The sequence below is a fragment of the Rhinatrema bivittatum genome, chromosome 1 (genome assembly GCF_901001135.1).
Source record: "Rhinatrema bivittatum chromosome 1, aRhiBiv1.1, whole genome shotgun sequence".
NCBI lineage: Eukaryota > Metazoa > Chordata > Amphibia > Gymnophiona > Rhinatrematidae > Rhinatrema > Rhinatrema bivittatum.
Window position 1 is genome coordinate 136,513,576 of NC_042615.1, and position 12,157 is coordinate 136,525,732.

Genomic DNA, 12,157 nt, shown 5'->3' on the forward strand with positions numbered 1-12,157 from the left:
TGCCCATAAAACATGGGTATATCAAAATCAAACAGCTGTAAACCACAATAAAAAATGTTTTACAACTATTTCAGATATTTATCACAAGGAATTTTTAAATCATAAACCAACAAATTTTTATTCATGACAATATAAAACAAATTTTATACAATAAACTAACAAAATTTTATTTTTTTTTTACAAAAAAAATCCTTCCCCATAACACAAAAACTAAACAAAAACAAAATACTGTATTTTTATACAGTTATGTTTTATTATTGTTTTAATGTATGAGATTAGATAAGAATGTTATGCAAATATATTGTACATTGCTTAGAGAGGTTTTATTAGGCGATTAACAAATGTTTAAATAAATACATAATCCCAATTAAAATATACACTATTGTATCTCATAGAAAAAACCACAAACACAAAAAAAACCAAACACATTTACAAACCACAACCCACCCATTAAAAAGTCAAATCAACCCAAGAACTCTTGCACAACGAATCCTTCTGAACAATAAGAATTTTTTTTCTATCCTTATTCCAAATGCCCACAATATTACCACCAAATTCTATTGAATAAGCTTGCAGACCACCGAGTTCAACTGCTTAAGTTTTCCCAGATGATTACTACATCTAAACGCTTGACGAATTTACACAAGAATGCTAATAGACTCAACCCATCATGAGCACATGTACTGCCTCAACCAAGAGGCTGCATCAGGGGATACTGGACAGAAAAAATTGAAAAAATAAAACGACAAAGGAGCCTATCCGCCCCAACTATAGCAGGGAGGCCACAACTGGAGCCTTGGGAGCATGGGAGTGAGCAGAGGCTGGGAAGTGGACCTGTGAACATAATTTAAAGGTGGGTTGGCCCACCCCTCAGCTTCTGCCTTCAGTGGTTTTTGTAAGGTCTTGATTCCTTCGTTGTCTTCTCCATATCCACCCTCAGGTGCATACACACTTTCTGGCCTGCCTAGCTACCAACTGTAGGAATGCAGCTCTGGTGAGCCTTGCATACAGGGGCTGGCATGGAGGGTTGCGGTCCAGGCCGGGCAGTCTGTGTATTGTCTCCGCCGCCCTTCCTTGATTGCGCAGGGAGTGCTGGGGTACCCAGTTGGATGGCTGTTGTTGGCAGCGGTGGTGAAGGCTGGGTGCTGAGCCACTCATGTTTTGAGGGGTTTTGTTTTGACAGGTGGCAGTGAAAGGAGACGGACACACCTGAGATGATTGAGCAAAAAATTTAAAAAACCCATATGAAAACCCACCATTCAAATGAACCATTTACCCAAGCCATACATTTAAATACTAAAAATTTCAATAACATTTGGTATAGACTTTAACATGTTCATCATGAAATCTGTAGAAACAATAAAAAACAATTTAGCCTTCAAACTCTACACAACACATTCTTTGCATTAATCAAAACCCAACTAAGAGAAATCAGGGAAGCAAACCAATTTGGCAGTGCAATAATAATGGAAGATTTCAATTACCCCAATATTGACTGGGTAAATGTAACATCAGGACTTGCTAGAGACAAAGTTCCTGGATGTAATAAATGCTTCATGGAGCAATTGGTTCAGGAACCAACAAGAGAGGGAGCTATTTTAGATTTAATTCTTAGTGGAACGCAAGATTTGGTGAGAGAAGTAACGGTGGAGGGGCCACTTGGCAACAGTGATCATAACATGATCAAATTTAAACTAATAACTGGAAGGGGGACAATAAGTAAATCTGCAGCTCTAACACTAAATTTTAAAAAGGGAAACTTTGATAAAATGAGGAAAATAGTTAGAAAAAAACTGAAAGGTGCAGCTGCAAAGGTTAAAAGTGTTCAACAGGCATGGACATTGTTTAAAAATACAATCCTAGAGGCGCAGTCCATATGTATTCCGCGCATTAAGAAAGGTGGAAGGAAGGCAAAACGATTACCGTCATGGTTAAAAGGTGAGGTGAAAGAGGCTATTTTAGCCAAAAAAACATCCTTCAAAAATTGGAAGAAGGATCCATCTGAAGAAAATAGGATAAAACATAAGCATTGTCAAGGTAAGTGTAAAACATTGATAAGACAGGCGAAGAGAGAATTTGAATTCAAGTTGGCCATAGAGGCAAAAACTCATAATAAAAACTTTTTAAAATATATCTAAAGCAAGAAACCTGTGAGAGAGTCGGTTGGACCAATAGATGACAGAGGGGTTAAAGGAGCTCTTAAGGAAGATAAGGGCATTGCAGAAAGACTAAATAAATTCTTTGCTTCTGTGTTTACTAATGAGGATGTTGGGGAGATACCAGTTCCGGAGATGGTTTTCAGGAGTGATGAGTCAGATGAACTGAACGAAATCACTGTGAACCTGGAAGATGTAGTGGACCAGATTGACAAACTAAAGAGTAGCAAATCACCTGGACCAGATGGTATGCATCCTAGGGTTCTGAAGGAACTAAAAAATGAAATTTCTGATCTATTAGTTAAAATTTGTAACCTATCATTAAAATCATCCATTTTACCTGAAGACTGGAGGGTGGCCAATGTAACCCCAATATTTAAAAAAGGCTCCAGGGGCGATCCGGGTAACTATAGACCAGTGAGCCTGACTTCAGTGCCGGGAAAAATAGTGGAAACTATTCTCAAGATCAAAATCGTAGAGCATATAGAAAGACTTGATTTAATGGAACATAGTCAACATGGATTTACCCAAGGGAAGTCTTGCCTAACAAATCTGCTTCATTTTTTTGAAGGGGTTAATAAACATGTGGATAAAGGTGAACCGGTAGATGTAGTGTATTTGGATTTTCGGAAGGCATTTGACAAAGTCCCTCATGAGAGGCTTCTACGAAAACTAAAAAGTCATGGGATAGGAGGCGATGTCCTTTCGTGGATTACAAGCTGGTTAAAAGATAGGAAGAGAGTAGGATTAAATGGTCAATTTTCTCAGTGGAAAAGGGTAAACAGTGGAGTGCCTCAGGGATCTGTACTTGGATCGGTGCTTTTCTATATATATATATAAATGATCTGGAAAGGAATACGACGAGTGAGGTTATCAAATTTGCGGATGATACAAAATTATTCAGAGTAGTTAAATCACAAGCAGACTGTGATACATAACAGGAGGACCTTGCAAGACTTGAAAATTGGGCATCCAAATGGCAGATGAAATTTAATGTGGACAAGTGCAAGATGTTGCATATAGGGAAAAGTAACCATTGCTGTAGTTACACGATGTTAGGTTCCAGATTAGGAGCTACCACCCAGGAAAAAGATCTAGGCATCATAGTGGATAATACTTTAAAATTGTCGGCTCAGTGTGCTGCAGCAGTCAAAAAAGCAAATAGAATATTAGGAATTATTAAGAAGGGAATGGTTAATAGAACAGAAAATGTCATAATGCCTCTATATCGCTCCATGGTGAGACCACACTTTGAATACTGTGTACAATTCTGGTCGCCGCATCTCAAAAAAGATATCGTTGCGATGGAGAAGGTACAAAGAAGGGCAACCAAAATGATAAAGGGGATGGAACAGCTTCCCTATGAGGAAAGGCTGAAGAGGTTAGGGCTGTTCAGCTTGGAGAAGAGACGGCTGAGGGGGGATATGATAGAGGTCTTTAAGATCATGAGAGGTCTTGAACGAGTAGATGTGACTCGGTTATTTTCACTTTCGAATAATAGAAGGACTAGGGGGCATTCCATGAAGTTAGCAAGTAGCACATTTAAGACTAATCGGAGAAAATTATTTTTCACTCAACGCACAATAAAGCTCTGGAATTTGTTGCCAGAAGATGTGGTTAGTGCAGTTAGTGTAGCTGGGTTCAAAAAAGGTTTGGATAAGTTCTTGGAGGAGAAATCCATTAACTGCTATTAATCAAGTTGACTTAGGGAATGGCCTCTGCTATTACTGGCATCAGTAGCATGGGATCTTCTTGGCGTTTGGGTAATTGCCAGGTTCTTGTGGCCTGGTTTTGGCCTCTGTTGGAAACAGGATGCTGGGCTTGATGGACCCTTGGTCTGACCCAGCTTGGCAATTTCTTATGTTCTTATGTTCTTAACAATTAATGTTACTTACTCCGAAAAACTTACATAGAATTTCCAAAAGGGAAAAACTAACCCCAATGCCAGGGAACCAAAAGATGCCAATCGCTCCACCACTAACAATATCCCAGACATTTAAACTCTTTCAGAACTTCATAACAAACCAATCAGTGCTCACCCTTGTTATCAGGTCAGCCAACCCATAAAAGTCCCATCTACTTAGGAAACCTACCCAATTATACCCATAGTATAGCAGACCCCATCCAAATTCAACCAATCATTTCAAATAGCACACATACAACAAGCCATCCAATAAGCAGTTACAACTCAAAAAAACATAGCTTAAGAAATATCCCGGACATAATCCTATTATTCAGACCCTTGGGTATAACAATCTAGACAATAAATCCACCTCTGTTTGGACTGTATCAACCTATGAGATAAATTACCCCCAGGGGAATATGAGGGAAGTTGCTGAATAGCTACCCCCCCCCCCCAAAAAAAAAGAAATGCTGAACTGAATGACTAAATTCCACCCAATGTGGAGCCTCAATGTGAGCAGTATTTAAATTATTTCAATGCTCAATAATAGGCAATTTTAATGAGTGACTTGTTTGCTCCACATAAATTAAATAGCAGTTACCTGAAATAATATAAATCATATTTTTTTTCTGGCAAGTAGTGGGCATTTGCAATTTAAAACATGTTGAGCAGTAGGGTGAACAAATTCAGTAACAGAAAGAGACAATTCACAAACACTGCAATGTCTGCACGGATGATGACCAAGTCCTGACCATGCACTATCTTGATTCAGCTGAGGCAAAAAAGATGAAACTAAATGGTTTCTCAAATTTCTTGATGTTTATAAGCAAAGAGCAGAGGTTTAGAAAAGACTGAAAATTCACCCAAATGGACCAATGTTCTTTAATACTCCATAAAATATATACATAACAGGCATGCATGGCAAATCACATATCACTCTTTCAGTGGGAATACAAACTTTCTTTTCCAATAAAAGATTCCAATTGCAAAAGTGCATCCTCTTTATAAGCTCTTTTAATGACCTGCCTTGGATAACCACAATCTAGAAACGACTGCCAAATGAACTTAGACTGCAGCTTAAAATCATTAAGAATAAAACAAACCTGATGCAGCCAAAAACAAAAACGACAAGGATATTCTTTTTCATTCAATGTGGATGACAGTTATCAAATCGAAGAAGTGACTTGCAGTCAGTAGATTTCCTAAAAATACTTGTGATAAAGAAAACGTGCAAGACTGCCATCCTTGTTGGTAGTATTATTTGGATCAAGGGTCTGCTTTCCATCATGGATGGTTGCTTGCTTCATGCTGACAAAACACTCCATACCTCGCCTGCACCATAGTGTAGACTCATTCTATCCACTAACGTACCCTGAACCTCAAACAACTTACAGTATAACAACCCTCTGCTCAAACAAACAAAAACTCTTCCCAAAAGGAGAGCTCCTTCAATTCATTTGAAAATCCTTAAACCTTGTGTGAATCTATTAAGATGCTTGAGGAATAGTTTTATATTAGTGCTCTGTAATCTGAAATTAATCAAAACAAATTGTTACCGGATAAGGTAACAAAGGCTCTACTCCCTTCTTCAGAATGATTTTTGTGTGGCTCTTCCTACTTAAGATAACCAAATGAAGATGCATTTTAACTCTCACCAGAATAAAGTAACTTTCCTACTCAAGACCAAAAAGTATTTGGATTGATCCAAAATAAAACAAGACACAGAATTAAAACAGACCTGTTTAAAAATGAAAAGAAATCAAACTGGGAAAAATTTCATCTTCAAGTGTTACATCCTACGTGGCAGAGAAGGCTTTCTATTGTGAACCTGGAAAAATATAAAATCTGGCACGCAACAAAATTAATATAATGGTTAAAGTGAAATTACAGTTTCATTGAAACTAAATGGGAAGCAATTACTTTGCATCGGACATCCTTCCTGTGGTGAGAGGTGGAGGTGAATTCCACCTCCTCCCCTCCCCTTGGAACACAGCCCGCTTCATTGGCAGAGCATCTGAAAACACCGGACTGGACCATAGCTCCGGAATACCATCATCAAGGAGGAATTAATAGTTTCAAGGACAAGTGTGCATATTAGTGTGGTCTGCTAGTTCTCAACAAGAGTAGTAAGGGGAAATGTGCTTGTTCCATTCTGCATCCTTTGATCAGGGAGTTTCTGTGAATGCAGGGTATTGTAGAACTTGAGGTGCAGGATTTATACGGAAATGCTGTCCTATCCTGTAGAGATCCCAGACTTCACTCCCAATTAGAAGAATTTTTATTAATTGCTATCATATAAGAACATAAGAAATTGCCATGCTGGGTCAGACCAAGGGTCCATCAAGCCCAGCATCCTATTTCCAACAAAGGTCAAACCAGGCCATAAGAACCTGGCAAGTACCCAAACACCAAGAAGATCCCATGCTACTGATGCAATTAATAGCAGTGGCTATTCCCTAAGTAAACTTGATTAATAGCAGTTAATGGACTTCTCCTCCAAGAACTTATCCAAACCTTTTTTTGAACCCAGCTACACTAACTGCACTGAGTAAACACTGGTAAACAAAGTTTTTGTTTCCTTCAGGCTTTTTGGTGTTCCAAGTAGATTTTTTGATGCTGATCACAGATATTACTTCAAAATTTGTACATCAGGTAAGGTTTTTGAGAAACGGCCAATTTTGTTTTACAATAATTATGAAATTTTAAAACAATATCACATATTTTCTTGCTGGCAGTAGTTTTTATGATTTTTTAAATTCATGTCATATTTTTGACAGCCATAAGCAACGTAACATGTAATGGACACTAACCTTTTTTTAAAATACACCAAGAAACTGTGCTTGATCATGCCAGAACTTGCTCGGACAAGCCCCAGGACAGCTGCAAGATTCCAACTTGTTTCCATGATGACGCAGCCTTATATAAGCAGCAGCAATGAGTAGTCTCCTGTGCAACGTCTGTGTGAATGAGCGAATCATAACGCTTAAACTGTTGAGTTTAACGCTTGTGGATTTAATTTCATACACTTTATGAAATGGTGTGCCAATGTCGTAATAGCCACGACACGTTTTGTTGCATCTGTGGTGAGTTTACTTTGAAAGCACAGAAAAGGAGTATGACTGCACTCATTAAGAAGGCATATGACTTATACTTCGGGTGCAAAATTGGTGACCAGGACAGAGCATGGGCTCCTCATATATGTTGCGCATTTTGTGCCAGTAATCTGCAAGCTTGGCTGAAAGGTGTGCGACCATCCATGCCATTTGCCATCCCAATGATATGGAAAGAACAGAAAGATCACATAACTGGCTGTTTCTTCTGCATGACGAATGTGTCAGGATACTCATCAAAGAACAGGAAGTTTATTGAGTACCCTAACCTTGCATCGGTAATGAGACCAGTGCCACATGACGACAGTCTTCCCGTTCCAAAACCACCAGAGGTGTGGACACTTGATGACGAGGATGAGGAGGTAGCCAATGATGACGAGCCTTCGCAGATGGAAGCTGCGGCTAATCCTGACTTTGTGCCATCACCATCCAGCGATCCTCATTTATTTTATTTTATTTTTTATTTATGCATTTTCAACAATATTTCAAGGCATTTCACTTGAATTGAAATTTAGTGGTACAAAAAGAAAGTTATCTATCGAATATGATTAATATTATTAATTATACAGGTAATTTACCACATTTCAAGTCCACACTAGAGAGGGTCAAGTTCAAAACTTTTAAGGAAATAATAATCTAATTATAATGTTAAGTAATACTGACTATATGGAAGAGATTTTTTTTTTTTTTAAAGCAGACCTTTGTACTGCTTTTAACGGTTGTCAGGCAAAGAGGTAGATGCAGATTTACTCATCAAAAAAGTGGATAGTTGACAAGACTGAAAAAAAACATAGGTAACATTCTGAAATTTAACAATACACTTACAGGGAAATTTGAGTATAAAGAAGGCTCCCAATTCTAAAACCTTAGGCTTCAAAAGTAGGAATTTTCTCCTCTTCTGTGTTTGTTTGGAGAAGTCAAGAAACACCCATACTTTCAAATTCATGAAAAGTTCAGTTCTATGCCAGAAAAACATCCTCAGGACCCAGTCTTTATCTGACTCCAATAGGAAAGACACAAACAGTGTTGCAGGTTTTATCAAATCTTTTTGAGTTGTTTCCAACAGCACTGTATCCAAAGGGGAACTAGCTATAGGTGATAACTCCTCAGCTTCAAATATACCTCCCACACCTTTTTTCTTGAATTGAGGTATATAATATATTCATGATATGGGTGGTATTGCCTTTTCCGGTATCTTCAAATTTTCCATTAGATACTTCCTCCACATTTCAAATGGTGGTACTGTTGGGTCCTTAGGGAAATTAATAAAACAGAGATTTGTTTCCCCTGTATTGATTCTCCAAATTTTCCAATTTGTATGCAAATGTTTGATTTTCTTTCATTAAATTATGTGGTAAATTTGTCAATTTCCCTATCTCATTTTTATTATCTTCAGCAGACTTCTTTACTTCCAGTACTTCAGTCTCAACTTTATTTATACAAATATCCAATGTTCCAAAAGAATTTGAAACAGATTGAATTTGGGTAGACAAATTTATATTTAAGGCCTGTATAGCATCCCAAAGAGAGTCTAAAGTAATAGATTCAGGTCTTACCAGCACTGCTGGCTGAAAATCAGAATAGGAAAATGTAGACACCTTCTCTTGCTTTTTCCCATGGTCCACAGACGAAGCTACCTCCTTTCCCGGGTCAAGTTCTGGCACCACCTATAGAACGCTGAATCAAGAGGCACTCCGCCATCTCCAGATGTCTTCTCAGCCACCCCTCCTACAGGCTGGCTCTGGGCGTGTGCTTCCGTGGGGTTGGAGGGAGGACGCCGCTCCTCCAGGGAAAGCAAGATCGATAGCTCAGGGAGCGAACCGGCTTCCTCTGCTTGCCGATTCTGCTCCAGCGAGCATATTCCCGGTTGCTGCCCTTCTCAACGAATGTGACAAGAATGTCGTTTGTAACTTTCTAGGCAACTATAAGGCAGCAGACTATGTCGACCAGGTTGAAAACCTGCTTCAGACATACAAATTGATGAAGTGCAACATGTCATTGATATATTTTCTTCATTTCCACTTGGACTTCTTCCCAGACAACCTTGGCGCTGTTGAGTGACGAACATGGTGAAAGGTTTCATCAAGACATTGTCAAAATGGAGAAACGGTATCAAGACAAGTGGAACACCTCCATGCTGGGTGACTATTGTTTGACTCTCATCCGCGAAGCGTCGGACAGTGATTACAAATAAAAATCTGCGGCAAAACATTTTAAATTTTGTTTTCTGGTGCCAACCTTGCCATTATAACTTATGCCGCTACAGACATGTAACAATGCTTAATGTATATTGCACTTTTCTGGCAAATGGTATGTGATACAGACATAATAAATGCATATTTGTGTTCAGCTTGTTAAAATCTACTTGTTTCACCGATGGTTGTGGAGGAAACTAAATGTTCCCAGAAATTTGTTTACCAGTGTAATTTTAGTGGTAGTTTTACTGACTGGTTAAAATTGGCCAGGGGTTACTTTGTTGCATAGAATATCTTTCTGTCCATAAATGTCACTGATCTGCATGCTCAGCACCTTGTGACAAATGTTGGTGCAAAATATTTGAAGCTGTGCCTCCTGTCCCTGCATGGATGGAGTTTGGTAAAAGGCGGGTGAGGAAAGAGCCAAGGGACTCCCAACTGGGATCAAACTAACAGGGTGGTTTCTCCTGTGATACAGCTGCAAAGGAAGTTAGAACAGAGATAATTTAAAGTTTAATATTTAAAAGTGTGATGTCCAACTATGTATTTTTACAGGATTGTTCTTGGCCCTAAATATTATTTTTACTACCAGCTTATAAACTCTTCCAGAAAACTTTAAGTGTTACTAATTATACCGACTACATCATAATGGCTGTGTACAATCTACAGTACTCTTATGCAGATCAATATTTTCCAAGTTAAAAACTGGCAAAGAAACTATCATGCCAATATTGAATGAGTTAATCACAATGTAAGATTTGGAAATGTTTCAAGTGAAGAACACTTTACACCCTTCTAAAATACATTCATTTGAAATCTGCAAAGTAAAATGGAAAACTCTGAAGAAAAAACAATCGCTTCTGCTGGGAGGAAGAAAGAGTGGACTCCAGTCTGGCAGCCATGGAGCTGCATTGGAGGAGGACGTTTTCCTGCTTGGAGAGTATCTACCTGGTGTGGCAGGAAATGCTCCTGTAGCAAGGTCCTGCTCTCTAGGTAGTGCATTGTCCTCTCGCACTGAGGATGTCTCCCAGGGTTACTGCTCAGGAGGGAAGGGTTAGGACAGCTGTCATAGTTGGTGATTCGATTATTAGGAATGTAGACAGCTGGGTGGCTGGTGGGCATGAGGATGGCCTGGTAACATGCCTACCTGGTGTGAAGGTGGCGGACCTCATAAGTCACCTAGATAGGATTTTAGACAGTGCTGGGGAGGAGCCGGCTGTCATGGTACATGTCAGAACCAACAACATAGGAAAATGTGGGAGAGAGGTTCTGGAAGCCAAATTTAGGCTCTTAGGTAGAAAGCTGAAATCCAGAACCTCCAGCATAGCAGTCTCTGAAATGCTCCCTGTTCCACGTGCAGGTCCCCAGAGGCAGGCAGAGCTGTGGAGTCTCAATGCATGGAAGAGACGATGGTGCAAGGAAGAGGGATTCAGTTTTGTAAGGAACTGGGGAACCTTTTGGGGAAGGGGGAGTCTTTTCCAAAGGGATGGGCTCCACCTTAGGGACCAGGTTGCTGGTGCTACATTTTAAAAAGGAGATTGATTTAGTTTAAAAGCTACTCTAAGGGGAAGCCAACAGTTACTCAGAGGTGCATGGTTTGGAGGGAGCTATCTTTGAAGGATGCTAGTGAAGCAGAGTTAGGGCATCCCAATAAAGATATTCCAATAATAAGAAAAGTAGTCGAAGTGCCTATAATTAAAGATTCACCTGAGCTAAAAGACTCCAATTTATTTCTGCCAACTGAAAAGCAGATTGTTAATACAAACAAAAAACACACTTTGAAATATTGGTATGCTAATACCAGAAGTCTAAGTAGTAAGATGGGAAAGTTAGATTGTATAGCATTGAATGATGACAGATTTAATTGGTATCTCAGAGACATTGTGGAAAGAGAATAACCAATGGGATAGTGCTATACCAGCATTCAAATTATATCACAATGATAGAGAGGAGCAACTTGGTGGCGCTTTATGTCCAGGATGGCATAGAGTCCAACAGGATACAGATCCTGCAAGAGACTAAGGGGTAGATTTTAAAAGCCCTGCGCGCGTAAATCCTGCTGGATTTATGCACGCCGGTGCACCTATTTTGCATAGGCTGCTGGCGCGCGCAAAGCCCCGGGACTTGCGTAAGTCCTGGGGCTTCATAAAAGGGGCGGGAGGGGACGTGTCCAGGGGCGTGGCCACGGTCCGGGGCGGGCCGGGAGGGCGGTCCCAAGTCCCCCGGCACTGCGGCCTGTGCCGGGGGATGCCGAGGCAGCATGCGCAAGTTACGCCTGCCTCAAGCAGGCATAACTTGCACAACAAAGGTGGGGGGGGATTTAGGTAGGGCTGGGGGGTGGGTTAGATAGGGGAAGGGAGGGGAAGGCGGGGGGACGCTGAAGGAAAGTTCCCTTCGAGGCCGCTCCGATTTCGGAGCGGCCTCGGAGGGAACGGAGGCAGGCTGCGCGGCTCGGCACGTGCAGGCTGCCGATTTTGCGCAGCCTTGCGCGCGCCGACCCCGGGATTTTATAAGATACGCGCGTATCTTATAAAATCCGGCGTACTTTTGTTTGCGCTGTTGCGCGAACAAAAGTACGCGCGTGCGTACTTTTTTAAGATCTACCTCTAAATGCACATTTGAATCTTTATGGGTAGAAATGTAGGGGAAAAATATAGCGATAGGAATTTACTAAGGTCCACCTGCCGAAAATGAGGCGGCAGTGAAATGTTAAGAGAAATTAGGGAAGTTAATCAAATTGGTAATGCAGTAATAATGGGAGATTTCAATTACCCCAATATTGACTGGGTAAGT